At 42.6% G+C, this 10,815-nt stretch overlaps 1 protein-coding gene across 3 annotated transcripts in view; it reads right to left on the reverse strand.

The window, feature by feature from the left end:
- gnb1l (guanine nucleotide binding protein (G protein), beta polypeptide 1-like) overlaps positions 1-5,790 on the reverse strand; it is a 24,415-nt gene extending 18,625 nt beyond the window's left edge. The window contains exon 1 of one of the 3 annotated variants that reach the window (XM_034871846.1): positions 5,697-5,790. The gene's annotated coding sequence lies outside the window, so the exon portion shown is untranslated. Of the gene's footprint in view, positions 1-3,025; positions 3,086-5,696 lie in introns of those variants that run through there. The other 2 variants (XM_034871844.1, XM_034871845.1) reach the window with 2 other exon arrangements.
- Between the last annotated feature and the right edge of the window lie 5,025 nt (positions 5,791-10,815).

Raw genomic sequence — 10,815 nt, forward strand, 5'->3', positions numbered from 1 at the left:
GGGGGGCCAAATTCTCTGGGCGGGCAGAGCAGAGAAAGGGGAGGTAACCTCGGCCCATCTGATCTTTCATTTTCTCAATGGCAGAGCGGGATACTCAGGGCTCGGTTTACACCTATCACCATTTCTACCCACTGGGGGGGCCGTGGGCAGGCTGGGGGAACTTTAAGGGAAATTTCATGGTGCAAGGTGATTTTACTTTTTAAGTTCAATAACGGCAACACCTTTCAAAAAGTCAATGAGTAATCGTGCTAAATAATCCTGATATCAATATAGACCAAAATAATTGATGTGATTTCTTTGCATAATCATGCAGCCCTATCTTCAACAAAATGGTACTGTGCCTTTTCAGCAGAAAGATATTGATGGATAAACTTTGCATTACTATGGAGGTTAATGGACTTTTTCAGAGGGATGGAATTAGAAAAAAGCCAATTCAATGATCATAAACCTAATTATCCCGTTTTGCTTGAACACTGAGCAGAGACTTTTGCCTTGAAGCCGTTCTCTTCCACACAGCAGACAGTTGTGTTTAATGCACCGTCTGTATTTTCTCTATTGTTAGTAGCTACAAACCCTGTGGCTCTCTCACTCCATCTTCCTCCTTCTAGTCTACCTGATAACACCTCTCTTACTCAATACGTCATAAATCACAACCTCTGACAGCCTAATTACAGTAAACAGACAGAGGTTTTTTGGCTTCTCACTTGTATTGTGATCAACAGCCGTTGTCCCAGAGGCAGAAGCAACAGCTCAGGCTTTTATGTCGTTTGTAGGCTGGGCTGCTGAGGAAACCCAACCGACCGCAGGTATGCTGCAAGGAAATGATGCGTCAACATTAAAAGAGTGTGAGTGACTCTTAGTGATTGGCTTCAGATAAATACTATCCATCTATCCATCCAGTTTCTAAGGTGTTTCATCAGGTGTTTCTAACCTGTTAATGCCTATATTCAGTATATTTAAAGTAGACCATTTTAATACCAGAAAACAAACAAAAGACTTTTTAAATTCAGGATGACGCAGCCCCAGTTCACAGAGTTATGGAAAACAATGGCTTTCACAAAAGAAAACACCCACTCATAAACAAAACAACAATTACCTGATACTAATAAATTACTAGTAGTAATTAAAATTACAAAAAAAAAGGCTTTCAGGTTTGACTGGCTACAACCCCTGAGGCTGCTAAGTTAATTCCTCCCTCACCTATGATGAAATTATTTTCCACCTGGTTATCTGCAAATACCTGTTCACCAAGTCTAATGTGACTTTTCCAAATAGACCAAAATCAGCCTCACACACTACTAAAACCGTACAATTAAAGAAGCCATAATGTAGAGTTGACTGTTGGTGCTTTCACAACATAATTAGGCTACACAATGTGATTTTTGACAAATAATTATTAGTAATTTAGATCAGTAAATTAAAGGCGGCAAAGAGCAAAATTCCCAATCGTATCTTCTTGACTAACTCTAGCAAGAAAGCGGGTAAAACCTATTCTAGCACAATATGGATAACTAGCCTATATGTTTCATGTCATCTGAGTTAATGACCACCACCACCATCCTTCACCCCCTCCTCCACTTTTACTTATCATAACCCTTGCTCCCTGCAATCAGTGGACTCTGAAACTGGAGCCTGAGGCATTCAGGAGCCACTCATTTCAGGAGGTTAGTGGTTAAATTGTCCATGTGAATCTGTGAAGCGGAAAGACAGAGACCCCTGACCAGCCTGCCTAATTAAGGACGCAGCACTGCAGTCGGACCAACTGAAGTGGAGACAGTCATCACATCAGCTTTCCTATCAGTTACCACACTGCATGCTGGCAAAAGGGAGCATTTTTTCCAATCCTCATTATAGAAGAGATAACAGCAATATCCATCCAAATCTTTAAAATGACCAATGGTAGAGCATATAGCTATCTGCATAAAATATTGACGTTTAGCAAAATATCACTCATATCTATGAGATAAACCGGCACAAAACCCTTTGGCCAACAACTGTACAAACTTGTTTTTATGTGGTATGGAAACAATGGCAAAAACAGTCAGTGATGTTTTGGGAGGGTCTATTAGTTAAGCCCTGCATTTATGGGTATAGCTACATTCCTGAGCCAGAGTCCTGTGCCTGTGTGAGTGTGTGACAGGAAGGGGCTCACCCTGATAACAGGTGGATTAAGCGTCCCTTATTGTCCTCTTGCAGCAGGCCTTCATGGAGCAATGAGTCACGGACACAGCAGCCTGAAACTGTCTGTTTGTTGACGGTTTTCATTGTCTCAAGGCCAGTGGCTGTAAGACTTTCCAATGGCAATCACAGCTCACTGTCAATCCCAGACAACAGCTGGGGACAGTGATGGAGAAGTCACTTGGGGACTAAATAACAAACGTATATCTAAATGAGGAGTATAATGGCCACTTTCCCCTGCCACCTCTTCCTCGGTGGACTGTCCCTTCTGTTTTCCAGGCGTCAGCATTTCCAGTGTCTAAATTGTCCACAACAATGAGTCCGTTGTGGCGGCTGCAAGTGAGCCCCCCCCCCACAAACCCAAATACAAACATGCAGGCAGCTCAGGAAGGGAGAGACAGATAATGTAAACAAACAGGACGGTGGCAGGATGTCACTCCAATCTATTTGTAAGGACCCTTAAATTGTTCCTTGCCAACAGAGAGAGGCAGCGGAGCAAACAATCAAGCCGGCCACTTGTCAAGCTGGTATGTCTGACGTCTCTAGCAACTGCAAAGACACCTTGCTGGAGTAGGGGCAGTAAGTAGCTGGGGTAGACGTGATCCTCATAGGACAGGTAACCGGTTCCATTCTCTAAACTGTTCTCCGCACCCAGCAGTTTTAATGAACCTAAGAAGCTTTCATAACGTGATTAAGCAATAGATAACAGAAAGGTCAGTGAACTGTCTTATTAAGCATATCCACAGGAAAAAAATCTCAGTCACTAGCTAGGCCTAATTAAGTGTGTGTGCGTGTGTGTGTGTGTTTTGGACAGGGCATCATAAATCAGACTGACTGATTAATATACCTGAGCTGGACATGGGGACCCAGTGGGAAGAGGCAGGAGAGGAGGACTGCAGCTCCTGCTGGCCCTGTAACAGATAAGACAGCTCGGGGGTAATCTGACTCTAAGTCCATGGATAAAGGCAGTTTGTCTCTTCTTGGGCTGTCTGTCCACACCTACTGGGTAATTAGGCCTAATTATGAGAGAAAGGTCCGCTTCCCCTTCATGTTATTAAATAAGAGCCAGCCTAGTCCGCCAAACATCTCTCAACACTAGCAAGGGGCTGGCGACCTTCAGATCAAACGCAGCCACTATCTATGCACCCCCCCCACCCCTCGACTGGAGCACCCATTCCCCTCCTCGACATTGCTGCACATATGAGAGCTCGAGGAGGGAGGGGACAGAGAGGGCATTCGTTATGATATGGGGCATCAAAGTTTTTTTGGACTAGAGGTGAGGAGGGGGGGAGGTCCTGTCCACATTCCTCCCTTGGCGCTTTAGTGCTGGTATCATGTGATCGGCAGCTACCCACCTGAGCTGCCCCCTTGTCAAATTCTGCCATTCATAAATAAGAGCAGGTAGGGAGGGGATGTACTGATCACAGGGGTTTATTATAGAAGCTTTATAATGCCCCAGCTTCACAGGAGCCATTATGAAGGCATGGGATCCCAAGATCCCTCGCTGATATCAGCCTCATCAAATATGAGATCTGAGCTGCGTGATGAAAACTGAAGTAGATTACACATAACTCAAAAAGCTGCACATTCTAGATAGGCCTGGCAATGAAAAGCCAACTTTATAACCAATATTATTTCTTTTCTGTAAGATCTTTGCCAACCTGCTTTAAAAAAGAAAAGAAAAAAAAAGGCCTAAAATCCATCCATTTCTCCTACATCATACCTGACCTATTAGTCATTCTGTTGTTTATCACAGGCAACGGTCTTATCGGCTGTTTCCCTTCTTTTCACCATCTGGCCAAGGGGGCACTTCCCCCTCGCTGGCTCTTCAGTGGGTGGGTGGTGAGCTGGCGCTATGGTCATTAGTCAGCCTTTCTGCCCTAACCCTAACCCTCCCCAAACTAATACAGATCCTTCTGAGGAGGAAACCAACGTGCAAAATAGAGAGCGGGGTCCATTATAAAAGTTCAGTTAGACAAACAACATGGGAAGTGGCGAGGAAGACACACGCCCTTTATTGTGTCTTGGTGGGGTTATCTGGACTGGATAAACAACCCAGCATCAGATAGAAGCTGAAGTCAGACACAAGTGCACCAACACCCACTGTCAGTCACAGATCCAATGAGTGGGAAGAGGTGGCATTGTTTGCGTGAATGGCGTGAATGCTAAGCAGAGGCCACTGCAGATAAGAGCTCAATGCCTTGTGGCTGTCACTGAGGCAGGCCCTGATGGAGCACTGTGTCAGAGGGTCCTGTTTTAGGAGGTCCTGACTATGGTCAACAGGTACCTGGAGCCTTATCTGTTTGCATTATCCCTCATTTCCTCCACGAGGTCATTTACCTGGACACTAGAGGATAAAGGGACACAAGAGGGTCGACAGACAAGTGTCATCATGCATCTCCACACGTTAGGGATGTGATGAGCCTTGGATCAATAGGGATTTTGTTAACCATACAGCAAAGATATGAAAACAAGAAAAATGATTATGGTGCCATAATCTCAATAAGACATCACGCCGGTGAGATTAAACACAGTAAAAACAAGATGTTACACTCTGTCAAACAGTACATCCCCCAGTGTTTAAGTGCCGGTCCTCTTCAGGGTGGGGATGAGTGACTGCATGAAGACTAATCAATAGACGCTGAAAGGTTTAACAAAGTGCTAACTATTTGGACATGCTGAACAGTTTCCAGGGTTCAGCCCGGACTCTTCTACCAAATTTAAAAAGCTGAAATTAAAAAGTAATACAACTCCAAGTTGGTCATTGTCATGGGAGATACTGTGAGCTGGATGCAGGATCTCCATGGTCAGTCTCACAACTACAGTAAAAAGCACTCACCTACCGAAGCTGCATTCTCCTAACATAATACAAATGACTAGAAATCCTAATAGAAAAGATGTAGGACTTTTAAACCTGCCAACCTCCCACACTCGCTGTCTTCAAAAAGAAACTGAGGTGACAGCTTGGTCAAGACATTTCATGAGCTGAACGTAGGAAATTAGGTCGTTTCTGTTGCCTGGTAACTGGCACATACATGCCCCCCCCCCCCCCCCCCCCCCCCCCCCCCCCCAATTAATGGTGAGAGACAGTGTACAGAAGTACACTCTGCTGGAAGTCAGATGACTAAACGTTTAACAGTATCAGTTAGTTACAAAAGTCAAAATGTATGCATTTTTCATAAAAGTGGTATTTTGCTGGTCGTGTTTCACAGCTGTTTTTCTTTCTTCTTATTTTAGCATTTTTGTCTGCTACTTATACAGTAGGCTACTGGTGTCTCAATGCCAGACAGCGCTGCTTTATGCTCACACCAGTGTTATAGGTTATCATTCTCAAGAAATAGTATTAATAAGATATAGTACTTAGATGTTACCAAGGTTAGCAACAAGCTAGCGACTACCTATCACGACAGCTACACACAACACATATACCTTTGTTATTACGAGATAGGCGTTATCGGCCGCTAGAGTAGGGATACATAGTTAAATAAAATTAGGCTTTAACGAATTTAACGAGATACCATTGGAGCGCCACACCGGGATTAGCAGCTGTCAGTCAGCTCAGCGAGGAAGGGATCCAAAACAAGCGCCGGACTTGAAGGACCTCTGTTCAGAGCAGATGAGCTGCCTAAGAAAGTGCCTGTATAGAAAACTCAGCGCTCTCTGTATCTCTCTCTCTCTCGCTCTCTCTCTCTCTCTCTCTCTCTCTCTCTCTCTCTCTCTATCTATCTCTCCCTCTCTCTCTCCTCAATTTTTTCTGCTGAGGTGAACAGGATGTACAGAGCAGAACAACACCCTGTTCTTAGATTGTCCCTAACACATTTATTTCAATAAAAGAGAATAGAAGAATACTAAAAACTAAGACACATATGCGCTTACAAATCCTACTTCCATAATAGGATTGCAGTGGTGGAATGTAACTAAATAACCTACTATTCAATTAAGTACAAATTTGACTTGTACTTTACTTGAGTATTTTCTTTTGCATGCCACTTTCCACTGTAATCTGTACACCACTACAATAATCTGACAGCTTTAGTTTCTAGTTAATTTTAAAAAAGAATTAAGATTTTTGCGCACAAAACACATGCAGTTTGCAAAATGTAATGATTTCAATAAATCAACCTACCCGAAATAGATTCTGCATTGAGTAGTCGACTTTTATTACTTTAAGTGTATTTTCCTGATGATACTTACATACTTTTACTTGCAACATTTTTACGTTCGCTTCACAAATACTTTTCAAAAAAAGTTACTATAGCCTTTCATTATTTGGGGTTTCTTTCAACCAAATGGCCAAAAGAAATAAGGTGGAGGGTCCCTGCAACGCTCTGCACAAGAAAAACAAATGATCAGTTCACTACTTTAAATAAATTTGGTTGTTTTATTCAATAGTATAGCATTTGAAAAAAATTATAAAAGAATGTTGAAAAAGCTTAAAAAACATGGGAAAAACACAGAAAGTGACATGTATAACGTGGGAAAAAAATGATAAATGTCAAATAAACAAAGTGTCAAAAAATGGTTTTAAGTTTACATTTTGACCCAGAAAAACAAAGGATCTGAATACTTCACCACGGTGGGATTCCAAACACTCGGAGTACCTAAAACACACACAAACTGAGGGATAGGCTGACTATAGAACCTGCAAAAGCCTTACAATACTGCATGAACAGGAGGGTCTTTATGATTTTCATCCTTTTCAGTCTAATGGAGAAAGAGAGAGAGAGAAAACACAAGGCCTTAATCCACAGAGCACACAGACCCCTTTCATGGGAGGGCTGGGAGAGACCTTTATTTGTCCATTCCTATCATGGAGAAAGCTGGTTTCAAGCTCGGCTAGGTCTGAGCTTGAAGATTAGATGAAACCAGAGTGTTTTAAACCTCTTCTGTGGCTGTGGATTAGAGTCTGCCGTCCCCCTGCACTCTGAAATGAAACAATAAGGAGTACAGGTGGCTCAGTGGGAGAAGGTGCATGGCACGTAGACCACATTGGGTTAGAAACCTAAATAATCTCCAACAAAAAAGCCCCAAAAGATTATGGACAGCAGTCGTTTATCTTTAGAAAGAAGAGAGGGAAATACCTCACATACAACAGTATATGTTAGGAAAAGTAAATGTTAACATTTTGCCTAAGCAGCCTTCATGAAGGACACTCCCCCAGTCATTATGCCGTCTGATAGTATTTGGTGTATTTCTGGGGTGCTGCACATCAATTTTAATGTACATGTTAACCCCGCTTAAATGACACTCTGCCCTCCTAGACATACTATGCTCAAATTATACTAAATGAGACATACAATATTTGGGATTTAGAGAGGAGGATGATTATCAGTGTATCTACTTCACTAATGAGCTAGATGAAATACTTAAGTAATGACATACACGCAGGGTGAGTCTCAGTTGTAGAGCAGCAGTGAGAGTTGAAACCAATTAGTGCAAATGGAGGTGGCAGGACGGTAACCCCTCAGCAGGAGGTGGGGGGAAGTGTCTGCTGCCCTGCCCGGGCAGATACCATGGCCCGCATCATCATCAATTATTCCTGGCATCTCAGCTTACCCAGGGGCAGGGGGGAGGTGGTCGGGACAATGCCAGGGTGCACTCGAGAGCTAGAGGCTTGGTCTCCCCGTGGGTCCGAAAAGGAGGAGGAGGAGGAGGAAGAGGAGGAGGAGGAGGAGAACAGGGTGGGCTGACAAGGTGGCGGTGTGTGTACAGTATCTATCATCCATCCAACCCAAGAGACTGCGTGGTAAGGAAATCCCTGGAATCCCACTCTCGCTGCAGCCACCCAGTCTTTGGGGCAGGCAGGTCACCTTTCAGCTCATCACCAAATTAGAAAGGCTGTGGGTCAGCTGGAGCAGCGGCCACACCACCGACAGGTAGAAATAGACGGGAGGGCCACGGTGCTCATTCACCAGGCTCCTCTCTCATCATTGAGTGGTAGAGGACTGCACTGTACACCATGGAGGGCTAAACCCCAGGGAGGAACACCAGACAGCATGTTATGTCCAATGATAGCTACCGTACCAAGAGACTGACGAGAATTTAAAAAAATGATGGGCTACACAGCAAGAAACAAAGATACAGAATGTGTGATACTTTTCTAGAGGTGCAGACAAAGGAGTGGAAGAGCTGCAGGGTCTTTCTTGTATTCACCTTTATGGATATTCTCTTTGAGTGCACTGTGTTTATTTCATCCTGGGAAAGGCTCCATTGCACGGGTGGAAACTGGACTCAATTCAGAAAAATCTAAAAATGCATGTCTCCATTAAAAAACCCAAGGCATTCCGTAGGACTATAGCAACATTGTAAATACATTTTTTTCTACATGGCAATGCAATCCATTAAAGTGCTCCTTTAAGGATCATTTTCAGATTCATAATTGTATTTAGAGGTTGTACCAGAATAGGTTTTCATGGTTCATTTAAAAAAATATATATATATTTTTGTTGTACAGCACATTGCTGCAGCTCCTCTTTTCACCCTGTGTGTTTAGCTCGCTGTTTTACTTACAGAGTGAGGCATCACATTTCTGTTCCATCTTTGTTGGGGGTCGCACATGCTCAGTAGCTAGGTAAGGACTACTAGCCAGTCAGAAGCAGAGCAGGAGGAAATGTCACGCCAGAAGCTAGGTGAGAATTATAACACGTGTTACAAAGTGACATTCGTTTGCCTCTGAAGTAAAGGCCGGACTACAGTAGAGCTGTTTGGAGCAGGTTGTTAACAGTGTTTCCTGTTGGAGATGGTAAGTCCCATGGGGGGGGGACTTTGGGCTTTTTCACTTTGTAAACCTATAACATGCACAAAAAAAGATATATAACACAATTAAGGAAACAAGAAAAGCCAAAAAGCGTAATATGAGCACTTCAACAAAACAGGATGACACTCAGTTGGAAACAAGAATAAATGTGTGTGTGCAACTTTTGTGTCTCCCTGAATTTTCTTTGACGATGAAGCAGCATGTTATCAGAAGAGGAAGAGAAGATAGGGTGTATGGGAGTGTGTGTTGAGTGTGCAGGTAAGGTGTTTTCCTTGGGCATCTCTGCAGGTGTGAACGGAGAGATCTCAGGGAGGGCGAGGAGTGACTGACCGGCCAGTCACTTTGAGGCCTAGAACAAAAACAAGCTAAATGAATCAGTATGTAGCGGCGGGGGGGGGCACTATCAGCACACCCAGGCACTATCAGCACCACTGAACCATCCTCCCCTGGAACAGGGAACAAGGGGAGGCACTCAGTGTCTAAACTTAATATTCATATCAGTTCTTTTTGAAACTCCTCTTTAGTGATGAAGCTGTTTCTCATGGTCATGTTCACTGGGAGCGGCAGGCAAGGATAAAATATTATCTCTGACCCCAAATTATACATTTGGGAGTGAATGTTTTTTTTAAAGGTTTATCCTAGTCACCATATTAGAGCTGGGTGAGGTGGAAAAATCAAATATCACAATGTTTTTTACCAAATATGTCAACATTGCAGCAATACTGCAGGGTTGACCATTAATTTTACAAAAATATTGACACAATGAGAGTTTTGATAAATAATCACTAATAATGTACATATAATAACTAAGTGGGTAAAGGCAAATAATAAAACAGCTGATGAATCTGGTAAGTTCTGACAGTAACATCACTTTACTGTAATGCAGCCTCTAAAACCAAGGAAAACACTTGTGTCATATCATGATATTACAATATCCAAAATTTAGATGATATCTGGTCTCATATATTGATATTACTGCCGAGCCCTACTCCAAATATGTAACACAGCAACAGTTGCAATGCAGCTTATATTAATGGTGTAACAACAACAATGCTAGCAGTAGGGCTAATCTTGGAATAATGCTTGATTGTCAAATATACAAATATATTTACAATGACCAATACTATAAATGCAACACTTTTATTTTTGCCCCCATTTTTCATGAGCTGAACTCAAAGATCTATAAGACTTTTTCAACGTACACCAAAGGCCTCTTTCTCTCAGATTTGGGGTATGATATAGATTTAGATTATTTAGATGACATTGTGATTGCTTTACGAGTCACGATATTGGAGGGAATTATATTTTTTGTATCATTATTCTAAATTTCATTGAAAAATATATTTCTTTTAAATTGATTATTGTGTGTTTCTTGCAAGGATGTGTACCAGACAACGGTTTTACTTTATTATGTAGGATACGATTTGTGGGCCGGGACGTCTCTGTAGCACCACTTAATTCAGATTGACACATACTGTATTTTACCTTTAAGTAATATTGCGTCACAGATATTGCACTTGTCCATATTGCGATTTCAATAGAATTGGGATTAACTGTCCAGCCTCAGCTGCATCTGAAGGCTCAGGCCATCTTTGTACCATTGGCTTGTGAAAATAACCAAGACAAAGACAGTCTAAATATACCAGTGGGTGGACAGACCTCAGATCAGCAAGAGGAGACACATGCCGTGTCTCCTCTTCCAGTAGATGCCTCATCAAACCGTAATGACCACTCTACATTGCTGCTGCGCCTTCATTTGTCAAACTGGATGACATTAAGGCCAAGGGTTACTCGCTGACGGCTAATTACTGAGCGGGTTATATATACACTGGTTGCTGTGTATGTGTGTGTGTGTGTGTGTGTGTGTGTGTGTGTGTGTG

This window comes from Etheostoma cragini, chromosome 5 (assembly GCF_013103735.1).
Source record: "Etheostoma cragini isolate CJK2018 chromosome 5, CSU_Ecrag_1.0, whole genome shotgun sequence".
Classification (NCBI taxonomy): Eukaryota; Metazoa; Chordata; class Actinopteri; order Perciformes; family Percidae; genus Etheostoma; species Etheostoma cragini.